Below are 26,414 nucleotides of genomic sequence, written 5' to 3' on the forward strand. Positions count from 1 at the left end.
TTGAAATATGAGGTCTGACACTGGCTTACTAAGTACAGTTTATATTGTGTTTCATAATCGTATTTGACAATATGTGTCTCATGGGCTGATGAGGAGTACAAAGGCAGAAAAAAACAGAAAAAAAAACTAATTGTAATTTGCAATTCTACAGGGGAACTCATTAGAGTCAAAGCTGACAAAAGTCACACTTTTCTCTAAGAAAAAAAAAAAATCTGTCTCTAGCAGACATTGATTAATCATCTCTTGAGGAGTTTGAAGGTCCATTCATAAAAACGCTGCTCCGTTCCACAGATTTTATGGGAGAGATTAATCATGTTTTGATTTGTTAAAAGACTGCTGACTTGAAGCCGTCATAGAAACCCATTTGATCTTTTCCCCCCATTTTTCTATTAAGCACACTTATGCTGACTACAGACAAATTTTACTGTCAAAAACTTATTTTTTTATGCCTAGAGTCAAGATATTGCTACACAGAAAAGAAGTCATCAGTAACATGAATTGAAATTATAGCTTACCAAGCTCACTCATGGTCCATCTGTCCACCCACCCATCCATCCATCCACACACCCATCCATCCAGCCATCCAGCCATCCATCTTCTTCTGATTATCGAATTCAAGGTCATGCCGGGGTTGAGGCCTACCAGTTGTGATATGGCAGGGGTCTCCAACTCCAGGCCTCCAGGGCCGGTGTCCTGCATGTTTTAGATCTCACCCTGGGTCAACACACCTGAATCACATGATTAGTTCATTAGCAGGCCAATAGAAAACTTAAAGACATGTTGAGGTGGTAATTTAACCATTTAAATCAGCCGTATTGGATCAGGGACACATCTAAAACCTGCAGGACACCGATCTTCAAGGCCTGGAGTTGAAGTCATAGGGCAAGAGGCAGGGTACAGTCTCCAGTCTATCTCAGGGCTCAGTTGTGTCTAAAAAATGAAAATTGAAATTAAAAAATGTTAGTTTAATCAATGTTTTTCCCCTAGAGAAAGAAAGCAATTCATATTAGATTTCCATTTTAGGTATAGGACTGACTGTAGGCGAGCCCAAGAGACTCTCAGGTATTTGGTTCAAAACTGATGTTCTGGGTTTATCGTTTGAAGATTATGAAATAGTTTATGTAATTGCATGGGAGTCACCGTATTGCTTTATGATGTTTCTTGCCTAGATGTAGAAAGACTTCAATGTCTTCAAAAACGCGCCTAGTTACATACAATTCACAAATATGTTTGATTTTAGCTATAAAACTTTCATGTTTACACAGCCTGGAACAAAATGGGTTTGGAGCTCTATGGATAGTGTGCACAACTGTACAGTGGGTGATGTTTTATCATTGATTCTTAATCAGTCCCCCTCTGGTAAGTCTTAAATGTGGCTGTATTGAGCAACAAGTATGCCCGTATGGAAAGGTTTAGCCTTTCACCTATGCCAATTCCAGTTAATGAACTCAACATTTATTTAAATCATGTTTGATGTGTTGCTGCTTTTAGTATTCTAGCTAATTACCATTAGCTACCTTAGTACTTGATAACTTTCCACCCTTGTGTCCAAAAATGGTGAATTCTGAGCAAACAGAACCCGAACATAGTGGCATTCAAAACTGTTGAGGCTTTAGGTGATATAAAATGGTTTAACCCGTACGCCTGGGTTATGTATTTGAGCATATAATTGTCATTTTTCTCATCAGCTCTCTGGAGCAACAGCAATTTTATCTGCCTTGACTAATTTATTAACTTACGGAAGATAGATTTGGTGTATGCATCAGCTTTAAGGATAAAAAAATAAAAAGTAGGAATCAGAAGTTCTGTGTAAATATATTGGCAGTAACTCAGTACTACATAGAAAGCTGTTAACAGTTATCAAAGTTAAGATCAGACTCAATTACATGCAACATAACTTTTCTATGAAGCCCTTGGGTTTAACAGGCAGTCTGAGTCAAGGTTACGAATGTCAGATTTTATAGCGTTCAATAAAAATAATGACTTTATAGTACTGAATGTAAATACACTGAAAAGGGGATTGAGAGCATATAACGCATCTAAGTAATATCTGGCTCATTCTCTGGACCGCAGTATTTGATAGATTTTCAGATGTATCAGTGTTGCCACCATTACCTCGAGGACTGGGAAAAGGTATAAATTTATATGACAGTTGTTGCACTATCACAATGTAAGCAGCACATTCCAGTTGTCTTATGTAGCAGTTAAAGCCTCTTAACATCCTGATTAGCTTTCATTAGCTATGAAATAGGCCATTTATTTTCACACAGACACAGAGAGCACATGAGCTTTTGCAGATTTTACCTGGAGAAACTTCATGTGGCAGTAAAACGCTGTATGAATTTTACCCTGACACGTCCCTACTATAAAGTCTGTGGAGAGCAGGTAACTGTCCCGATAGCAAGCTAGTATGCTAACTAGTCACAACCCATCTCCTGCTCTCCTTACTAAATGTGTGAAGGGGCAAATGTAAGCAACGTCCAGACCACATTTTCTCTGTCTTGCCCGGAATTCATGATAGCAAAGGATTCCCAAAGGATACTACAGTAGGAGTATCACTTGCTGAGAACATGCTATCCCCCCTCGGTATCATGTAGCCCAGGGCTTTGTAAGGGGATAACTGAAATGGTATTTCATATGAATGTATTAAGCCACAAAGACACAAATCCCATGACAGAGGTATGATCAGAAATACATTACCCCGCAGCCTTCCACATTTCCGCATACATTAGCATAAACAGTGTAAGCGCTAACTTAGATGTAGCGCTAACATCTCTGCGCGTTCAACATAGTTCTTCAACTCGATGGTCGCCTTGACGAACAAGAGTCACAGGCAGTTCACGAACTCTGACCTTTGATATGTTAAACATTTCATAACTGCCACTTCACAATAGTATGACAAATGTTGGCAAGCTAGGGGAAAATAGTGATTGTCACGCGCTAGAAGCTAACCGAAAGGAGATCTTGTGTGCATTCACTGTGCATCATACAGCATTTGGAAGGCAGTCTTACCCAAACCAATTTGTTCGGGAGGACTAATGCCAGACAGCTGCGCAATTACACCTCAGCACAAAGCTAAGCCAATCTACTAAAGACAGTAATGGCTTGCATTGATATGCCTGTATCTGTCTGAACAGTACCCACACACTGAATTGTCAACATAATGTCACACTCGCATCTCAGGTTGAGCAGTGAAGCAGTTTTATTTATTTTTTTTCCTCTCCAGCGCTTGTTACTTGATAATGAAAGCGAGATGATGGCAGTGAAATGCACCCGTATTAATCTCTCAGCATTTTCTACCATGACAGCACAATTTTCAGTGCCTCCTCGAACGATCAGCCGCCTCAGTGTATATGTCCCTCGGAGCAGATGCAGAGTACGCTCGCATCTCCCAGATCCAATTTGGATATAATGTTTAACGTCTGTCACTGTGAAAAAGGCAGAGAGGTGGAATTTTGGTGACACGAGACAAACTTTGGAAGGCATTTAATATTTCTGGATTTTTCTTTAGAGTTATGTGGCACGACTAAGCTCACTGTTGCTAGACTCGAGTGAATAACTGGTTTTAGGGGGAGGCTATGGATACCCACACATTAATCTTGAAATGACTGGCATGCTTTGGTTTGTGCGTTGTTGTGGAGCTATCAGATGGATTTCAGAAATTTCTCTTTCTGTTGATTATTTTCAGCTTTCCTATTTGCTTCTGTAAATTGAATGCAGCCAAGAAATCTCCACTCATACTGGAACATTAATCTCTTTTCTTTTTAGACTGCACACTTTGTTCGCATTGAATTCTTGGAGCCTCAATGTGCAAGGTGGCATTTCTTTTTCTGGACTGTAGTAAACAAAATAATAAAACTCACACGCTTGGGATTCTACCCGCATAGCATTATGTGTTATGCAGATGCAATTCCAGAGCTCTGTGCAAGTTAAATGATAGTTTCATGTTAATGTTCTTTCTGTGCCAATGCTATCGAGTGCTTTGCAGACTCATGTCTACCTGTTGCAGTTTTTCACAGTTAGGATTTTCTTGTTTTTTTTCCTCTGCCTCTGTTATCGTAGTATATTCGCAGTCAAGTCACAAAGAAACTCTTTGTAGTGAAATGAAACCGAGAGTTAAAAATGGCCACCTTTCTACGGCAGAAAATCGGCCCAAATACAACTTGCTGCCTAATTTTATGGGAACAGCTCCCAACCAACCCTTCCTGTTGCTTTTTCACAGAAAGCACAATTATTTACTCACAAAGTGAATAATTTTGTAAAAGTTATGAAGTCAAACTCTAGCAAAATGAGGAAACTGCAGATTTTTGGGGGGTTATTTTTGCGAATAGGTTTGAGTTTGGACTATCCTGTGAGGTTGGTAGGTTGACATTTGATTACTTTAATATTCTGACAGTAAGGCTGATTCTTCTGGATTTTTTCCTGTCTTCACTACATCATAATCCAAGTTAAAAGATTCAGTTTTCCGATTTGATTTCAGTGTTACATTAGTATGTAGAGATGCACCGACTGCAATTGCCAAGAGCCGCCGATATCGACTTCAGCCAGTTTCAGTTTTCTTTCTATGAACTGACAGCATGTATGGGAAAAATAACAACTTCTTAAACTTTTATTCAGTCCATCGTCTTCCGCTTCTCCTTCCAGCCCCCCCATATCCAGTTTCACAGGAGCCTCTCCCAGCTGTCTTACACCCTGGACAAGACTTAGAGCTTTTTATTGTTATTGTGTGGTTTCTTGAAATTAGGTAGCTGGACCAGAAAGGTGCAAAAGTAAAGAAAACAATAATATTCAACGAGAGAAAAAAAATAATATATGTATACATATATGTGTCTTCGTTCTGTGGGAGGAAGCCGGAGTACCCAGAGAGAACCCACAGTTTCTCAAACAATTAAACAACTGAAGATAACGTGTTCTGCTCCTGGGAAGAAGTGCAAATAGTTCAGTGATAATGAGTCACTGTGCACCTTTACCTGACATATGTTACGGTGCTAAACAAAAGCAGGTGGAACAGAAATATATGGTAAAACAAATTTCAAATACTTGCACCATTTTCAGCATGTAAGGGCATCGACTCCTGTCTTTGTTATTAGTCTCCGTAATTTTCATGATAACTGCTTTGGTCCGTTGCTCATACTGAGGCTGCTGGCTTGTGGTTGGCTCTGAGCTCTGGATAGCATTAGCCACTTTAAGCGTCTTTAAAATGGCCAAGTTACACTGGGTGTGACTGAAGTGTGTGATTGGGTTTGTCTTTACAAATGTTTTCATGGTGGTCCCCCTGCAGTTTATCGAAAATGGTCTGATTCTGGCCTCTTACTGGTCAATAATTCAGCTCTAGTCTTATTGTATTATTTGAATTCTGTACCAAAGGTGTAAGACAGCAAAACACACACATTTACATTAGTTATTCAACTCATGTTATACATTTTCTGTTGTCAACAGAGTCAATGAAAAGATGGGCCCATGCTTCATTCTCAGACTCATCCCTATTCTGAAAACAATGATTGTCAGAAACATCTATTTTTAGTGACCCCAGTCAATCCTATTTTGCAGTCTGTAAATACTGACTAGCACAACGGGGATAGAGGTCCTCCACTGCAACAACAGCTGCACTCAACTGTGAAAGTAAAGTCCACTTAAAGTTCACAACTGTAGTTTTTAAAAGAAGATTACGTAATCTTCTTTTAAACGACATTTTTTATATTTCTTCAGTTTAACTGAAAGACACGGGAGAGGAGCTGCTGCTACAGACAATTGAAGGAAGTTGTAGTCACGGTGTTCAAATGCCTTTATGCTCGCCAAAAAACTTTGTTACGCCGTGCATTGTGCAGTTGTAGCGTTCAGCGATAGTCCTTGATTTCTTCTCTTCTGGGGATAATGGTGTTTCCAATTGGCAAGTTAGAGGAAAATATAAAAAATGTCATATATTTCTGCAGCTTTTTATCTTCCTATAGTGCAACACAAAGCAGCATTATAACTAGTGAGATGAATTAAGAGGCTAGCCGGCTCACAAAGTAATTCCAGGCCCTTTGCTGAGGTAGACTGGCATTATTAGGAATGTTACAGCTTTTTATTACGCTAGCCTCTTTACTGTGGACTCATTTCTCTTACAGTTGCTGCTTTTGTGACAAGTGTTGAATGCAGAATTTCCCGTGCAAGCAAAACTAATTACAGCTACAATTGTAACTGAAGGCTCCACAGAAATAAACACCTGACAGCCACAGAATCAATTACATGATGCTACACAGCAAACATACACACACTCGCCACTTTGTTAGGTACACCTGCTTAACTGCTCATTAAGGCAAATGTCTAATCAGCTGATCACATGGTAGCAGCTTAATGCATTTAGGCATGCGGACAAGACTGCCTCAAATTCAAACTAAGCATCAGGATGAGGAGGAAAGGTGATTTAAGTGACTTTGAGCATGGTATGTTTGATGGTGGCAGGTGGTCTGGTTTGAGTATTACAGAAATCTCTGACCTACTGGGATTTTTCCACAGAGTGACCTGAAAAAAGTGAGCAGCAGTTCTCGGAGTGAAAATGGCTGTTTGGCTACAGCAGCTGAAGACTGTGAAACTGAGGATACAATTTGCACAAACTCACTAAAATCTACGTTCCCCGATCTGAAGACTCAATTTCGGCTGTGACATTCAGATGGTAGAGTCAGAATTTGGTGTAAACGGCATGAAAGCATGGATCGATCCTGCCCTGTATCAATGGTTCAGATTGCTGCTGGTGTAATAGTGTGGGGGATATTTCTTTGGCACACTTTGTGTCCCTTAGTACCAAATGAGCATCACTGAAACACCACAGCCTACCTCAGTGTTGCTGCTGACCTTTTATTCCTTTATGACCACAGTGTACCCGTCTTCTAATTTCTGCTTCCAGCAGTATAACACACCATGTCACAAAGCTCAAATGATCTCACACTGGTTTCTAGAACATCTCAATAGGTTCACTGTATTCAAATGACCTCCACAATCACCAGATCTCAACCTAAGTGAATACTTTTTCGATTAAGGTGTGCTATGAAGAGTTAAAGTAGTTCTGAAGGCAAAACGGAGCTAACCCTGCAATGCTCTGTCCTTTGCTTTGGACCAGTCCTTTATTTATCGTGTCCAGTTGGTCCAAAATGCAGCTGCTCATCTGCTGACTGGTATTAAATGGAAGAAACATATAACCCCAGTGTTGATCTCTTTACACTGGCTTCCTATTACTTACAGGATCCCATTAAAATTGTACTTTTTGTTTTTAAATCAGCACCTTCTTACTTATCTGAGCTTCTATCTAATCATGCTCCAGAAAGAACCATGAGGTCTAGTTCAAAACTAATGTTATCCATTCACAGGAACTAAAAAAAGTCTTGCAGCATCAGAACCTGGCAGGTCCCAGACTCTGCTGCTAAATATTAGATCTGCACATTTTAAATCTCTAATGAGGACGAATGTTTATGGACTGAGTTTTAGCACGCTGACTTAGTCTTTGGTGTTTTCAGTTTTTTTATTGTCTTAATGTATTATTCTTTCTCCTTTATATTTTTATTGCATCATTGTTGTGCATTTTCCTTATTTTAGTTGTTGTTTTTTAGTTTGTAAAGCACTTTGTGCAGCACAATCTGCTGTCTTAATCTCCAAAGAGTCAAGTGAAGTGGACCAAAGTATAACTTTTAAAAACTGACATAGTCCTAATCCGGCATTACCAGTGGTCTTCGTGGCATATGTTTAGTACAGGACATTCAAACAGGATGAGCAAAGTGTGCGCTTCACTCGCGCTCATTTACTGACATCACCAGCTGGAGACGTAACATTAATATTAATAGGCTGTCACAAAATAACCGACTCTGTTGGAAGCCGGCAAAAGATTCTTTACCAGATGCGGCTTTGGATGTTATCCAGCTCGACATTCTTTGCGTTTTCATTCTCCTAAATTTTCATCCGCATGCTTTCCAAACTTTCACTTGTACTTGCCAATACTTGCCAGAAGTCTAGTGTAGGGAAGAAGTAGAAGACAAGTATGGAGAACAAAAAATGTGATAAACTTGCAGTGGAATCCTCACAAAATGCAGATGTGACAGATTCACGTTATTAAGATCAGAGATTATGCACAATTATTAGATTCCCAGGTAATAGTAATCCCGTGCAAAAAGGAGTTTTCATCTTTAAACTTCGAGTTTTTTACTAGCACTTTTTGTGTTCAGTCCAACTTGACACTGTGTTACTATAAACTGGAAACCACTAAGGTCGAATCCAGTGCCGGCTTTTCTCTGTGAGCGCAACAGGGCTAAGGAGGCACTTTCCAGCTTTGTCAGTCTGGAGTGACAGTGAAGCCATGTGTAGTGTAATTGCGGGCCGCCGTGTCACCTTGAAAGACAACACGTAGGACGGAGCGCTGGAATTATAATGCCTTTCTGTTTGCTTCTGCTGATTCTTTTCTCAAAGTTTTCAAAGAATCAATAGGAATAAAGCACTTAGGACTAACAGCTTCTCAAATAACGTTGTTTCGCTGCGTTGTGCACGTACACACCGAGGCTGGGATTGGATTTCTGTCTTACTCACAGGTTTAAAACATAGAAAGAGACTGCAGATGCAAGGGAGAGGCAACAATAAAAAGTGGCTCTGACTTTAGGTAAAGACTCGACTATGATATTTCTCCTAAAGGTTGTCTGCCTTTCTCCGTTATCTTCTCTTCCTCTTACTCACTCTCTTATTCTCACTGTAGCTTTCTCTCGCTCTCCCACACCCTTTTTCCCAGGACCATTTTGTGACAGAAAACATTACCGCCATTACAGATAGCTAGATACTGTTCGCTGGGTGTCAAAAGAATCAGATTGATCACATGGCACGACAGAAGTGTTGCACTGTGGCAGAGGGGACAGTCAAATGGCAGAAAATAATAGGGTGCTCGCCAGCCCTGACAGATAACTTGGAAGAAGCCATACAATAGGCGAGCAACATGGCTGAGCCCCACAATAGAACAAGCAGGAAATGGCTTTGCATTTCAGCCGTCCTCTCATTTCAGCTGACATCCCAGATAGCATATGTCACACTGTAGAAAAATATCTACGCGAGGGTACGGTGAGTCACAGCAGCAGGCAGCCAGTGAACTCCTATTACAGCCCAACCTGCAAAATGTGCAGATACGTGAAAAAAAAAAAAAACTCAGTGGTTACCTTTGGTCTTTTCCAATGTGAGACAATTCCCTGATTTATGCTCAATTAGCTTTTAATTAGAAATCTATCTCATTTGAATGGAAACATCAATCCTCGTCCAAAATAAGCAATTTATCTGCAATTATAAAACCCATTAAAGCATAATTAGAGTTTCACACTAAAAATCACATCAGGGTAAAACGGAGCATTTTTCAGTGTATTTTTTTTTTTAAATGCAGGGTGGAGTAGTGCCATCTTCTCTAGTGAAGGAGGTTTCATGGTGAGGCGTCATTACAGCTCAGTCTTGTATTGATTAGACCAACAGGAAAAAAAATAGTAATGCTGGTTATTCCTCATGTAGATTATTTAGGATGGAGGTGTTGGCTGGGATAGTCCATCACCCTGGTTTGGACTGGTGTAATAAATTAGGTGGATTGGTATCAAACGTTGACATTTTGGTCGTCTGCGGCGTATTCTGGCGATATTTTAACTTTTCGATCAAGAGGTTGACATTTCTAGGTTTGCATATGTTGTCATCAGGTCAAAATTTCAGTTTTGTCCAGTACTTTGGTTCATGAACAAACATCGGCGTCAATGTGAAAATATAAAAGGCCAAAATGTTTTACTTGTTGCTTTTTGTTGTGTGATGAACTTTTGAGTTTGACAGCTTGATCGGTGCATTTCTGATAATGGCAGCTTGGCCTTGCTGTCATGTAAAAAACAGCAATCGTTTGAAACGATCATTTTTTGTATTACTTGCATTCTGTCGCATTGTTGCCCATGAAGTTTGGCCCTGTCTTCTTTATAGCATTGCTTCAGTGCATGAGGTTTGCGGACATTTATCTATGCACAGCTCCAAGGTCCAATCATCCCAACATTTCGATTGGGTCAAGGTCTGGTCATTGATTGGGCCATTTTTGGGTTTTTTTGGTTCACCCAGTTTGGGCCAAGCTTTAGTTGTTGGACATGTAACTTCCCATTTGACTTTACAATCCTTTGGTAGAGTTCATGGTCTACTCAATGGCTGAACGGTGCCCAGGTCCTGCAGTGTGACTGCAAACAAGCCCAAATCATCACCCCTCCACCGCCGTGCTAACTGTTGGTATGATAGGTGTTTGTGCTAATTTGCTACATTTGGTTTTCACCAAAAGTGACCAAACTTACGACCAAACACCTCTGCTTAGGTGTGGTCAGACATTGTTTCAGAAGTCTTTTTACAGAAAGAAACTTTCACAATTCAAACAAGCCTAACTTTAATATTTAACATGCTGAATTGTGATGATTTGTGGGGTGAAATTATTTAGACATTAACTCCTGAGAAGGTTGTCACATTGTGTTAACATGCACCTGAATGCTTCAGGCCAGCAAAGTGTCAAATCCTCTACTTTTATAGAGGTGCTCACACTTTCTGATGATTTGCTAATCAAGTGTGTTTGATTAGCAGCATTAAACTCTTGCTCGCCCCTCTTATGCCCTATAAAAGCAGTGAAAGCAACCCAATCCATCGAAGGAGACGTTTGCTGGCTGTAGCCTTATATCTGACACATTTAAATCACCAACTGCGAGCTCAAAACTGTATAAACAGTTGTCAAACCAGGCTTCAAAATGTATAAATAAATAAAAGCAAATCTTTTAGGCAAAGTTTTATGACTATTGATTTCCATTGAAAGTCAGAAGGTGAAATTAATGGACTGATTGTGAAATATCTGGTGAGCGCAGTCAATCCTGCACAGGGCGTTAGATTGATCAAACCATATTTTCCATCTTCTAAACGTCTCAGCAGTCACAACCCATCTGTGAAGCGTCTGTAGCTTTGCTGTTCTAGCTGCAGGAGCAGGAGCAGCAGCATGTCCTGCAGTAAAACCAACAGGCTTCTCCCTCGCTGTGTGTGTGCGCGCTGCCGTTTCACCCCTCCTGTCATAAAAACACTCTCCTAGCACCATTTAACCTTGAGCTGTTGCTACTCAGGCACATATCACCTTTGCAGCCCCCTTGGCCGCGGACATCAATCAAAATGTCCATTGCGGTTTAGGCTGAATCAGCAATTTCAGGAGATTGATTGAATTTTATCTTGATTTCATAAAACATTTAGACAAACCAATTAAAGAGGTGGCTGACCACAGCCACCAGCACTTAATCCATCATGCTGTCAGGGGGATAAAATCATATTGACACTAATGTAGTCAATAGTTGGTGTATTTGCAATTTGGTACAATAAAGCGGAAGTTAATTAGACTAACCCAAAGAAAGAGTCATAATTAATACGAAAATGGCTGCACGCTTGACAACAAGCCTGGATTATTTTAGAACATGGGGTGTAAATTTTTAACCATGTTGATTTTTCGTGCATAACTTGCTTGTCCCCTTTGGCTCCGTTCACTCAATTTCCAATGCATTCTACCTCACAATGCAGCAGGCCAGTGGTGTTATACTGCAGTGCGGTCCAAATATTATAATAAGATGGATGTCTACTGCAAATTTTCCTAGAGGACCAGCTTTCTTGCTCTTGTCCACCAACTGCAGGTGAAATACAGCATGTCCATTAACATGCAGTGGTTCTCCCCGGAGTTAACGGCCTACTCCCGCAGAACTCTTTTCTTCTTTGTTTTAAGGCAGCTCCTTAATTACTAGCTGTCCCATTCAGGTTGTAAATGGTCCTTTATTGCCATTCTGTAATCAGAATAAATCCTCAAGCCTATTCACTGGCCCAGTGCCCCTCCATTGATTTACAAATGACCCATGTATTATTAATCCAATGTTTTCCCCTGTTTTTTACCTCATTATAAGCCCTATCTGCAAGTAAAGGGCACCTCGCCACAGCGTTATCACACATAGCAGTTTCTCCAGAATTTTCTCCGAGGTTTGTTTTCCGATATGATACTGTGTTGTGTTGATAAAAAAAAGAATAGGCAAAGCAGGGCGGCGATATCAATGTTTCCCCCTGCATTTAATATAGAGGATATCACTTTTATCAGCGTTGTTCTTTTGTGTAGTCTCTTCTTAGCTTTGACCTCTGCAGAAAGACAAAAGAACAGTGTGACATGCCTTTTAGAAAGGAAATTATGTCTGTGGTGGCGGTGGGCAGTTTATTGGAGGACTTTTTTTTTTAACTTTTTTAAGACTTCAGATGATTTGATAAATGATACAGGGCTATAAATTTGTTTCAGACACAGTAAAAAAGAAGTCAGTGTAACCTTAAAAGTCCACAAAAGTCTTAACAGCCTTAAGCTTGTGTTATTTCTAATGGCCAACATGGGTACACCATGCTAGTTGTAAAAAGGTGCAATTGTACATCTGAGGTAATTATCCTATTTGCACTCCTACTTTAACTATCTGTTGATTTTATTGTGTAATTTTCTCCCTTATTTTCCTCTTTTCTGTTGCTTTGTGACTGTATATGAAAGGCTCTTCATACTCTGTTTTTATTAGTTCATGCTCTTACTTTGTAACTTTGTAATCCTGACATTCTCTTATTTGTTTGAATTACTTTGAAGGAAAAATGTCTCCGTTATTGGTTGGTGTTTTTCAGCTTGCACAGTAGTTTCTTCAGCAGCTAGCAGGTGTTTGCACACGAGTCGCCATCTTTCATGTAAACAGTAGTGCGGCGAACTTCTTTGCAACCGAGCAACTGCCAGCAACCACCCTAAAACCAATCAAGAAAACAATAGCAGTGGTTGCCAGGGGGTTGCTGAATGGTCTCTTGGACTGTTTGGGGTTTGATTTAGTATATGTTTTATAGTACAACTTTTTCATAATAGCTTTTGGAATTAAAATTAGCCTGCTCATGAAATAGGCCTAGATTAAATTTTTATTCGATACTGATCCGATAGCAATGCTTTGTACGAAAGCCTAATATGTTATTGTATTTCAAATTATAGCTTCATAATGATTACAGGACATCAGACTACTTGTTCTTATTGTTTAATTATGAAGAATTATCATATAGAAATAAAAATCCTGAAGTTGTGAGTTAATTGACGCTATTTGAACACGTATATCTTGTCATTTAACATGTATATACTTGCCTGGACATTTCAACAAAAACCTTCAACATTCACACTTTCCCTCATTCAGAATACTGCTGTGCCACACTACAAATTTTGATATCGATCCAATAGCAAGTAAATACAGGGCCATTATTGCCAATATCAGTATCAATAATTTTAAGTTATTCAGGCAACTAATTGGGAAGAGTAGTGTGCCATGACTTATGAGATAAATTCTCAATTTGCAAATTCTGAGAACATTTTAATCACCACTATATCACTGTGACTGTGAGAGAACACACCTTTCAGCTTTTCATGTGTTTTCAAACTGGGTTTATGGAGACCTGGAATGTACATTTTTCTGTTTCTAAAGCACACAAAAAGGTTCGGACATTTTTCATAGTGCATGTTTGAGGTTTAATTGTTTTCCAAAGAAATAATTAACACAGTTCAGCGGGCTACATAATGAACTTGAAGGATAAAAGCAAAGCATCAATCCAAGCGTACTAGTATCAATCCGATATCGATACTATCGATATTTGGATCGATCCGCCCACCTCTACTACCAGTAAGAATGTTATATGACACAAACTGACACAAAGCAGACCCAAACTTGGACAAAATGTAATATAGCGTAAAACATCAAGGGTGCAGCCCAAAGGGGCTTGTCATTTTAAACTAAGTAAACGTCTCACGGCAACACAGCCTGTGGTTGCAGCTACAGTATTACTGGCCCTTAAATGAAACTGAAGATGGTTATCAAAGAGATCAGTTCCACAAACCACTGGACCAAATATAGGAATTAAATAAGATGTCTTTATTGACCCTGTAGTTTCACATTACAGCCTGAAATGAGATCATAGGAAAGATGGAAGCTCTGATCAATGCCTCAGTGGAGCAGTGAAATTAATAAAAGTCATGGCTGTATTGACAAAGCCTTCGGCAGATAAACGCCGTGTGGGAGACGGTCAAAATTTGTGTTGCACAAAGATTCCTATCGGCCCGTGTAAACTCGTAACATTAAGCGACTCTGCCTGCACATTGTTTTCTTGCATTCGGACTGAGCAGATTGCAGATGAGTAAAACTCAGACTGCAAGTTGATATAATTGATTTAATTCAAGGTTGAAAACCTTATTAGCTATCTTAGGTGAAAAGTCTCCACCCGAGTCTTCTGAGTGTCTATTAAAAATTGTAAGGCTTGCTTCAGAAGGATAAAAGTGCCAATAAAGGTGGATAAAAAGGTATGGATTCAAAACTTTTTCACACTTTTTTAACGTTTCCATTGTTGGTCTGCAGCCGTTCCATTGCACAAGAAATGTACAGACACTGAACGCAGTCATCAATTCTAATCAACACATCGCCTCGAGTCCATTGTGCTCCCCGCTTCCTCCTTCAATTACAGGAGAGCAAATTGAAGCCTGAGAGGCAGCCGAAGCAGTTAATTCTGAAAGTGGGAGTGGCATGCATTGGCCACGTTAACTCATTGATTATCTTGCGTGATATCATATTAGACAGGCACATGCATTTAATATTACCTGTAGCTTCTTCTTCTTGTCTTTTCCTCTTTTTGGGGCACTCAGCATTTAAGTAGGCAAAATGTTCATGAATATTACAGACCACGTCTTCCCGCTGCTCAAACAATGAATAAAAGGGCTCACTGATTCTTTTTGTACGAAGAGCAAACAGAGCCGAGGCGCTTTACATATCCAGTGATGTGTCAGAGAAATAAATAAATTAGCCCGGTGCTTCTTCAAAAACAAACAGCTGTCAAAAAGTCATTCAGGGGCACTCCACACGCACCTTTTTCCCCCCAGAAATCAAATCTCCGCAAAGAGGATTCTTTTTATTGTATCCTGTTTTTTTATTGCTCTGTTCCTTTGTATGTTTCCATCTTAGAACCAAATCAAGTCTGTGATTTAATGTGGTGTCTGCTGTGCCGAGTCTCACTACAGAGTAATCCTACTTTAGCTCTAGGATGTGCCTGTGATCTCCGCTTTGAGAGAGCCAAGGAGACTTGGCAATAAAAATGTCATTATTATCACGAAGCACCTTGCACTAAATGCAAATAACATAAATTAAGGGGGAGGGAGCATTTTGTAAACAAATAAAACAGTCAAAGATGAAAGCGTAAGAATGTTTCCGCTCTTGTTTTCTGAACAGAGAAACGGGTTGATTTGCATGTCCCCTGCCTCTGAATTCACTGACTGCACGTCTGAAGCGGGAGCGGTGGTAGCTCACTGATGTCGGCTGAGGATTATGTGCACTTTGTAGATTCAACAACAGGCTAAAACTGCTGCTGCTGAATTCACAAGCAGTTTCATGAAAGCCAAGCCAACAGCCTTGTTAACTGAGGACATGCATTTTCTTTCTACATGATGTATTAAATGTTTATTTGACTTCATATTTACCATTCAATTTCTTGAATGTTTTTCCTACATATTAAATCCTGATCACTATAATATGTAGCATATTAACAGAGTAATCAGGTTTTATTAGCATTAAAAGAAGCGAGACCCTTTCAGCAAAATATTTTTTTATCACAATCAAAGGTATGAGAACAGAGCATGCTATGTGTTGTGTAAGACTGTGCATCCCAACGCCTGGTTATCTGGAATAAGGAAGGCAGTTTGGTAAGTGTGCTTTTTGCTACATTTTGTTGCCTTTGAAATGGTTGCTTTGAATATGGAGATCAGTCTGCAACCATCTGCAGTCACTCGCTGTCTTCAAAGCAAGTCAGTCTGCTATCAGGCTACGTCCACATGTACACGGGTATTTTTGAAAACCCAGATTTTTCTATGCGTTTGCACCTTTCGTCCACACGTCGACGGTGTTTTTGATCACTGAAAACAGAGATTTGTAAAAACTCCTGGCAGGGTGGAGATTTTCGAAAACTCCATTTTTGCGTTTACGTGGACGAGGAAAACGGAGATTTAGTCATGCAACGTCAAAGGTGTGCGCCTTTTTTGACGTGACGCTGTGCAACATGTTATTTTTACTTGAGATTAATTTCTGCAATGGCGGATATAGACAAAATACTGACTAGGTGCAGTTTTTACACACTTACATATACACACGCAGTTACTGTCCTTCCATTTAGAGAGACAGAAGCGTCAGATTGAACTTCGGACGTGGCTTCTACATTCAACACAACCCAAATCCCGATGTTGGTTTTGAATAAATTTACTTTTTTTTAAAAAATTTAAATTTATGTATGCTGTATGCATTTTTTCCATTCCTAAGTTGTGAGTCTACACCAACCAAAATACTGTCTTTAGTTATTAACATTTGAAATGTTGAAGGCACATGAAAAGTAACACAAAATTAGCTGCCTTTCCAGGAAAACAAAAACTTTTCGGAAGTACTTAAGGTTTTGTGAAGGCACAAAACCCTGTTTAGTCTTTCCCTCCCAGGCTTCTAGACTTCTGATTGGCCAACATTTCGTTTTTCGCATTTACATGTGGACAGAGATATTTTTTTAAAACTGCACGTGTGGACGGTGATTTAAAAAAAAAAAAAACGAAAACGAAAAATCTCCGTTTTCAAAAATACCCATGTACGTGTGGGCGTAGCCTCAGTCTATCAGTTTGTGACTGAAAAGTATGAAGCTGTTAAAAACATGCATCTGTTGGTGATAAAGGTGGTTAGCTGATGAATCTGCAAAAGTCAAAAACAATAAAGTATCTGTCGTGCTGACCTTTACTCCAGAAAAATGGATCCTTTTTCTTTTTGTGAGGGTCATTTTGTTGCTGAACGTTTCAAATCTGTTGCCATCAACTGTGCAAATACGGAACATTAGCTACTTACATTCAGATGCACCCAGAACATCATAAAGTTATTAGAGTCCCCCCCTCCAAAGAGACTCACTCAAGTGCTGACTGACATTGCAGTGTGTTGGCAATATGTCTGTTTATACATTAAAGTTCAGTCATTTGCAACAATTCTCCAGTTTGAGTCACTGTTTGCAGACCGGTTTCCATCCGCTTGTGGCCAAAATGGTCGACCAGAGGATGAGGGTGTTAAAAGCCTTAAGCCACTTTCTGTTTGTGCTGTACACAGAACTCCACTGTGACGCCACCATCATTTATTGGTTTAAATGGGAAACAATGGTCTCCTATGTGAGGGTGTAATATTTCATTCAGTCTCAAATTTTCTCAGTCTGGTGGAGTATATATGCTACTGGACTTCTTCTTTTGTTTTCCTATTAATTAATAAGGTGTCTACAGGACACAAATATTTTAATATATATTTATTTAAACTTGAAAACTCATTTAGGGCAAGCCCCCATTTACAGTGGTGGTAAGCAGTTTATATATACAGGGTGGGCCATTTATATGGATACACCGTAATAAAATGGGAATGGTTGGTGATATTAAAGTCCTGTTTGTGGCACATTAGTATATGTGAGGGGCAAACTCCTCAAGATGGGTGGTGACCATGGTGGCCATTTAGAAGTCGGCCATCTTGGATACAACTTTGTTTTTTTCAATAGGAAGAGGGCCATGTGACACATCAAACTTATTGGTAATGTCACAAGAAAAACAATGGTGTGCTTGGTTTCAACGTAACTTTATTCTTTCATGAGCTATTTGCAAGTTTCTGACCTCTTATAAAATGCGTTCAATATGCTGCCCATTGTGTTGGATTGTCAATGCAACCCTCTTCTCCCACTCTTCACACACTGATAGCAACACCGCAGGAGAAATGCCAGCACAGGCATCCAGTATCCGTAGTTTCAGGTGCTGCACATCTCGTATCTTCACACCATAGACAATTGCCTTCAGATGACCCCAAAGATAAAAGTCTAAGGGGGTCAGATCGGGAGACCTTGGGGGCCATTCAACTGGCCCACGATGACCAATCCACTTTCAAGGAAACTGTTCATCTAGGAATGCTCGGACCTGGCACCCATAATGTGGTGGTGCACCATCTTTCTGGAAAAACTCAGGGAACGTGCCAGCTTCAGTGCATAAAGAGGGAAACACATCATCATGTAGCAGTTTCAAATATCCAGTGGCCTTGAGGTTTCCATTGATGAAGAATGGACCCACTATCGTTGTACCCCATAGACCACACCAAACCATCACTTTTGTTGTTCCAACAGTCTTGGAGGGATCCATCCAATGTGGGTTAGTGTCAGACCAATAGTGGTGGTTTTGTTTGTTAACTTCACCATTCACATAAAAGTTTGCCTCATCACTGAACAAAATCTTCTGCATGAACTGAGGGTCCTGTTCCAATTTTTGTTTTGCCCATTCTGCAAATTCTGTGCACCGATCTGGGTCATCCTCGTTGAGATGCTGCAGTAGCTGGAGTTTGTAAGGGTGCCATTTGTGAGTAGCTAATATCCGCCGAAGGAATGTTCGACTAATGCCACTCTCCAGTGACATGCGGCGAGTGCTACGCTGTGGGCTCTTGCTGAATGAAGCTAGGACAGCCACTGATGTTTCTTCATTAGTGACAGTTTTCTTGTGTCCACATTTTGGCAAATCCAACACTGAACCAGTTTCACGAAACTTAGCAAGCAGTTTGCTAACTGTAGCATGGGAGATGAGTGGTCTCGTAGGGTGTCTTGCATTGAAATCTGCTGCAATGACCCGGTTACTGCGTTCACCAGATATCAACACGATTTCGATCCGCTCCTCACGTGTTAACCTCTTCGACATGTCAATGGCTGTGAACAAAGAGAAACTTGTAAGTAACTCATGAAAGAATAAAGTTACGTTGAAACCAAGCACACCATTGTTTTTCTTGTGACATTACCAATAAGTTTGATGTATCACATGGCCCTCTTCCTATTGAAAAAACAAAAGTTGTATCCAAGATGGCCGACTTCTAAATGGCCACCATGGTCACCACCATCTTGAGGTTTGCCCCTCACATATACTAATGTGCCACAAGCAGGACTTTAATATCACCAACTATTCCCATGTTATTACGGTGTATCCATATAAATGGCCCACCCTGTACAATGACAAGCAAAAAAAAAAATGAATAAAAACAAAACAATATGTGAATCCAGTTAATTCAGGATACAAGATTCTAATGTAAGAAGCAACCTCAAAAGTGCTGACAAACGTTAAATGGTTTACAATCATGAATTATAAAATGTTTTGAGTCAACCTCCTGAAACAAAAACTAATATATTCTTTTCATTTGGAGAATACATCTGAAACTGCTAATGCTTGGGAGGACTTTTTCTTTTACGACTCTGACTTTTGCTTCTGTATCATTTTTCTTTTAGTCATCACCACAGCATTTCCATAGTTTCAACTAGAGATGGACCGATCCGATATTACGTATCGGTATCGGTCCGATACTGACCTAAATTACTGGATCGGATATCGGCGAAAAATAAAAAATGTAATCCGATCCATTAAATATCAAAAAAGCACCTCACAAAACTTGCAACACGGCGTAACTCGGCTCATGTCGGAGCAGTATGCCTCATGTGATAGAGAGGCTGTGTGTATTTGTAGCCAGCATTTCATCTCCGAGGAAGTTATCCCAGAGAGAAGTAAAGTAAGTGTGTAAGTTCATCTCTGAATGTTTGTAAAGCGTTCCCATGTTAAGCTTAACAACCGATATATGGAGTGACTGCCTCTCCCTCACCTTCCTGCTGCTACTTCAATCATGAAACTGCTTAACGATCAGCTGATCGGCTTTTCTGTAGCGAGTCCGTCTCTCTTCTTTGTTTTTGGCCCACTTTGCACCAGAAAGAGGAAACCAGCGGCTGAACAACAGCAGCACGTTTAACCTTGATAAGCTGTTGTTAGAATTTATTTAATATTACTTTGTAGACCAGGATCCTTTTCTACGTAGCTGACGGCTGGTAACTGTGCAGGGGCGGATCTAGCAAAGTGCAGCCAGGGGGGCCGATAGGGAATGAACAGGGAAAAGGGGGCACAAAGACATACTTTACTTTCTTATTCTCATTTAAAATATGTAGCTTTTAATAAATAATTATCTGAATCTTACACCCAAAGTTTTAATCTGATGTAAAATGTATAGAAGTCCATTACTGTATATAGTAACTGTTAAGTCTATATACCCTAGTAAGCTATAGTACTTTTTCCTTTGGGAAGGTACCGTCTGTGAATTCTGCAATTCTGTTGAAGAAAGATGTTGAATCTATTTAATTATTCTTGAAAAATAATTTGTTTCTGTGCATTTTTTTTCACCCTGCATCAAATTAAAGTTGATTACATCGATTAAGCATCATGAGGTGGAGGGTGGGTGGTTCCCTATTTTTTTTTTTTTTTTTGCTGGGAGTTTGCAACCCTATTAGTTAGGTTGCTTAATATTTCTGCTAAGTACTCTTTAAAATACCAGAATAGGGAGGATGGAGTAGGTTTAAGTTAGGTTTTAAGTTAGGTAAGGTTTATTAGATTGATCAGTGTTGCTGAACTATGAAATATTTTGGGTGCAGTGTATTTTTTACACACAGGTATATTTTTACACACAGAATAGCTTTAGTGTTGTTGTTCATTTAAACTTGAGTATGAACTTATACAAAATGCAGCAAGATATTAAAAAAACAGTTTTATTGAATAAAAAACACAATATCGGATTCATATCGGTATCGGCAGATATCCAAATTTATGATATCGGTATCGGACATAAAAAAGTGGTATCGTGCCATCTCTAGTTTCAACTAAGGTATTTTATGTAGCTGTCATCTTAGTACAACTTTGACCTTGCACATTTTACACATACTTTACTTGGCCAAAGAAAGTCACACACTAATATCTTGTTGGACCAACTTTGATGATGGCATAAGTTTTTTATTTTTTTTATAAGCTTGTGAAATGTCGCAACATTTATCTCCATTCAGAGTTAATTGTTCATGCTTATACTGATGATACTTATACTGATCCCAGTAGTGCATAAAGTCTTCTCCATTACATTCTGGACTCTGTGGGGGCCAATTCATGTGTAAGATCTGTCTGACTGAACCATTGTTTCACAGTTTGAGCCCAGTGAATCCTGGCATTGTCACCTTGGAATATGCCTCAATGCAGAAAAAAACATTGATGGAAAAACCTGGTCACTCAGTATTTTCAGATAGCTACCTTCTGTTTTTTGGACATTTTACATTGTTAAACCTTGACCTCCAATCCAGTGTATGGCTCTTTCGTATTAGCTTCCTTAAGTTCACGTTTGCCAACTGCAAACAATCCATACTGAAGTTTAACATGCTAACTGAAGCCTACAGAGCCTGAGATGTAGCTCTCAGGTTTTTTTTTTTGCAGTTTCCAGAGTATTGCATGGTCTAACTTTGGGGTGAGACATATACTTCTGGCATGGTAGTGACATTGTGTGCACATACATTCTTTTTAAATTCAAAATACTTTACTTGACTCAGGTTAACAGGTATTTCTTCTTCTGTATTAGAAGGTTGAAGGGCGTCACATGGCTGACAGTGTTGTGGGGTCTTTGTAACAGCACGCTGTCTCACACTTAAGCGCTATATAAATTCAGTCGAGCATAATATTCATCAGACATCAAGTTGACTACAGGCTTTGAGCACTTTACGCCTCCACTTTATGAAGTCATCTATCTATGTAAATCTAGGTTTTGTGGAGCCTTGAAATCTCCTGCTAACTTGAGCATAGCCCTTGAAAAATAAGAACAATTCTGAAAGATTCGATTAAATGGGCAGGGAGGTCAGGCAGCAAGTGAAATCTTGTAAACTCAAGGCTGTCCTGTTTATAGCTACAGAGTAAGATTCATTCATTCCTTTATTTCTACTTTCATTCTTTCACGTAGTTACTCCCTTTTAGAAACACATGAACTGGACGGAAACCTCAAGACACACTGAGAAGGAGTCTGGAGAATAGGGTTGCTGTAAAAAATAGATTTTGACATAATTCAGTTTTTTAACTTTTTCCGTGGTCTTGTTGCCGCACAGAGGAGCGAATTAAAGGGATAAGTCATTGATTTAATATTATTTGGCAGTGCTTCTCTTCTGCTTGAGGTTAAAATAAAAGTGACAGAGTACAGGTAGCAGTATTTCAGCCCTGAGCAGAAGGCATCAAACCCTGGTGTCAACAATAATATACCTATTCTTCAGTGGCTGCAGGAACACTTGAGGCACTACAATGTTCCTTGATGCTCCCTGTCCAAGTTTTTTTAAGGGGGAAGCGCCCCTTCATTTAGGCAGTTGTTTCCATCACCTGTCAAAAACAAAATACCTGCTATGACATGTGATCGGGGTGTGATGAGATGTGCAACACTCGGGCAAGTTTTGCCGCCTACAGAGCAGGTTAGCAGCAGGATTCTGCCTAGTGTAATTTAGTGTTCACTCACCATTCATAGCCAGTAAGGAAGATTGTGGACACGCTGCGTTAACCGATTCTTTTACCGGTGTTAAGAGTGATTTCTAATTAAAGAGACAGCTACTGTTTTGTATTGGTTATAAATTAAATTGATAAATTCATCACTCAAAATGCCGTACGAACAGCTCTATTGTATGCTCACAAATGTTCGGACAATGACTCAATTTTTGCATTCTTGTCTCTGTACACTACGATGGTGGATTTTAAATTAAACAATCTAGACATGATTGAAGTGCAGGCTTAATCCAAGGGTTATAACAATAGTGTTTGGGAATTACAGCTATTTTTATGCATAGTGCCATCCTGAAAAAGTTTGGAAACCACAGAACTCAATTAAATGCTCTTTCCCCTTCCTTGAGGGGAAAGGGAGGGGAAAGAGCTAGACCTATATTGAAAGAGCTAGACCTATATTGAAAGAGCTAGACCTATATTGAAAGAGCTAGACCTATATTGAAAGAGCTAGACCTATATTGAAAGAGCTAGACCTATATTGCAGCCACCTTGGGTTGCTGCATGCCCGTGTGCCTTTTTTCCAGAATATCCCATCACTGTGTGTTGAAAAACTCTTTGGTTGCTTTTGCAGGATTATTTGGGTTTGTTTGGTGAATCGGTCAGTCTCTTTGGTTTTGCAGCATTTGGTTGAATCTGTGGCGAGACTTCAGAATTCATCCTGCTCCGTCTATCAGCAGTCACATCACCAATAAACACTGACCTGGTCCCAGAGACAGCCATACATGACCATAGCACCATGACCCCATGAGCTATTCCTTTTCTGGAGTTAATCTTGGTTTCATGTCTTCAAAGAATTTGATTTCTAGAACTATGCTCCCTCGTTTAGATGTTTTACGGTAAATTCGAATCTGGCCTTCCTGTTTTTGAATGCAACTTCTGAAAATAGTCCTACATGTTGATTGGTTGATTTAAACTCACTGTGATGGTGTACAGAGGCAAAATTGCAAGAAATAGTCCAAATACTTAAGGACTATACCACAATAGGGGATTACTAACCAAAAAGGATGTCATTTACTTTACTGTTACCTTCCAGGAGATTCTCTTAAAATGTAAACACAGTTTTGAACCTCTAAAAGCTCACTGGCTTTTTTTAGTCCATTATAGAGTCGATAAAGAGCTTCCATTCACAACAAGTCTTTATTTGAAATTTGTTTTTGTACAGAAACAGAAGCAATGTTCCATCTCCACGATGAGATGCAGCTCAGCATGCGATTCAAGGCAATTCTCAAGTTTCACTCAGTCACGCTGCTTTCCTAGCGTGCGTTGAGCAGACTGAGAGAAAGCAGCTCATGCAGTGGACTTGTGAAGTGTTCGGTCTGCATTGCTAGGGACAGGTGGGCTTGTCATGGAGAGAAAGGGAGGAAAACTGAATTATGGATTTTCACTATGGTCGCCTGCTTCGTGAGTTCGGTGACCTAATATCAAAATAAAGTTTGAATTTAACTTATAGACATTGTTAGGTTGGTGCAAGTTGGCTTGTAAGGTCTTAGATGTGCTGTGTTCCCTTTCACCCTCCATAACCACTCCTGAAAACAAGGTTGGGCTTTAATGAAAGCACTGTACCAAATGCCATCCATACATCCATTTTCTGCCACTTATCCAGGTCCGAGTCACAGGGCAGCAGTCGACGGAGAGACAGCCGAACACCCTCTTTGCGTCCACCTCCTCCAACTCATTGTGTTGAAGGGGCGCAGTGAGCCATTTTCAAGCCAGCGAGAGACATCTTGAGTGTATCCCAGGTAAACCTGATACAACATGCTTGAAACACCAGATCTAGCAGGTGTCCAGGAAGCCTTTCAGTCAGATGCCCAAACCACCTCAACTGGCTCCTGTTGACAGGCTCAGAGTACATGGCTGTACTCTGAGCCTGTCCAAAATGACGGAGTTCCTAGGGATTGGGATTTTTCATCTTAATGAAGTCCACCCTTCATTACATTGACAAGTCTTTGTGCCGACCATTTAAAATTCCAGTGAAAAGCTTTAAAATACAAATTCAACACTTGAAATGAACTTGAGCTACCATATTTGCTTAACAACAACCTAATAACAGGCCTCATCTGGCCATGAAGCAGCTTACCAGTCTTATTACCGCTGATCCACTAAAACTGGGGACAATTAAATAGTTGTAATTCCTAAGCAGTTAATGCAAAATATTTGTAAAAGCTCCTTGGATTAAAACTGAAAGTCCAAACTTCACCATGTTGGTGTATAGAGGCAAAACTAAAAAAAATTGTGTCTTTAGCCAACAAATTACCTTATTGCACTGTATTGGTAATATCTGTTTTACTAATAATTATTTATTCCTAATTATTATATTGTTAAATCTGTGTTATGATATTCATATTATGTATATAACTTGTAGGGTTTAAATATTTAGCTAATTACTCAATTTTTGTAGATTTGTTTTTTAAAATAAAGTATTTAAAAAATAATACTTTACTACTAATATTACCTTTAAAAGAAATCTACATCATTTGTAAATCTTGAAATGTATTTTCCCACATGTTGAACACTTTGCACTCGTATTATTTAAACACTGGAATGATTCCAGGTATGGCATTATGGCCGTTACTTGCCTGCATGACATATTTCTGAACTTCCACAATCACTCTGGGTTACAAATGAGCAGTGACAAAAATGTAATTTCCAGTGTTGTGAAATAGATGGGAGAAAAAAAATCAAGGGAGAAAATGTGAAGAAAAGTGCAGGGAAGGGAAATTCAAATAAAGTGAAAAAAGTTCTGGCACATCAATCCCGTCCGCCAACTGTCGGAGGTGACATTTCATTAGTACACTTTGTCAATAGAGAAATCGTCTGCAGTGGAAGTGGTTGGGTGCTAGTAACGAGGAAGAACAGAGACATACCAAGAATGAGAAAGCCTGCGAAAATGAGGAAAAGAGCACAGTCCTTTTTCATTAGATCCTTCCTGATTTCACCAACTGGAAATTACGGACATTGTGGCTATAGGCGTGATGAGAGGAGGTGGGTGTCCCTCTTCCATTTTAAGTCCCTATCAATCATCCAACCTTCGCTTTTTACCCCCTGCCTATGTGGCATCGCCAGCCCACGTATCTTTCTGCCTGTTCAGGGTCCAAGAAAGTTGTCGTTCATCCTTCTCTCCACCAGCCAAGTGGCGGATACATTTGAAGGAAAATCACGACCATAACGACTCCTGCCATTTCCCATAACGTCCTCATCCATCAATTAAGAGGTTTCCAGTAAGTGGGAGATGGATATGGCAGAATAAGGCCAGGCTTTTTGATGACTATAGCACAGGCAGAATCAAGGGCTCCGCTATTACCCCTCCATAGGCCTATAATCACACCGGTGGCTTCAGGCAGTTTGAGAGAAGAAGGGTGCCATTGATCACAAGGCTTACAGATTGCACACAGCAGTGGTAGCTTGTTATCACTAAATGATTTTGAGGTTTGAGTGCATAGTGGTGGACTTTTCTGTCAATTATCAAATCCGGGAATTGTTCAAGTGAGAACGTAGCTCCAGAAATGAATCTGCTTTTAACCTTGTAAAATTCTGCAAATGTTTCAGTTGGCTTTCCTTTGCGATATAACTGACAGTGGTCGTGAAACAGCGGTTGGGCTTGGGTAATGACACGGATTATGACAATGGCTTAGTTCCTAGTTCACTGATTTGCTATTTAGTGCATAATAAATGTGAGGCAGTTTGCACTTTAGTGAGCCAAAAGTAAGATAGAGGATCTGAGTAGAATCTAGCTGATCACAATACATATATTAGATGTAGTTTACATACTGTGTCTGTCTGCCGCGTGCCATGCCGTCTACTCTTATTGGCAGAAAACAGCTGCCGGGCTGCTTGTAAAATGAAAAATAAATGCCCCAATTCCCAGTAAACAGACTGATAACACAAAAATATTGATTAGTGATTCATGGAAAGTGAATTTAATCATGTATTT

The 26,414-nt window shown here is 39.7% G+C and overlaps 1 long non-coding RNA gene across 1 annotated transcript in view; it reads right to left on the minus strand.

Moving 5' to 3' along the window:
- Window positions 1–843: 843 nt before the first annotated feature.
- LOC120438922 overlaps window positions 844–26,414 on the minus strand; it is a 31,343-nt gene continuing 5,772 nt past the window's right edge. Inside the window, exon 3 of the long non-coding RNA XR_005612254.1 lies at window positions 844–930. This is a non-coding gene — a long non-coding RNA (uncharacterized LOC120438922). The remainder of the gene's footprint in view (window positions 931–26,414) is intronic.

This window comes from Oreochromis aureus, linkage group 3 (assembly GCF_013358895.1).
Source record: "Oreochromis aureus strain Israel breed Guangdong linkage group 3, ZZ_aureus, whole genome shotgun sequence".
NCBI lineage: Eukaryota > Metazoa > Chordata > Actinopteri > Cichliformes > Cichlidae > Oreochromis > Oreochromis aureus.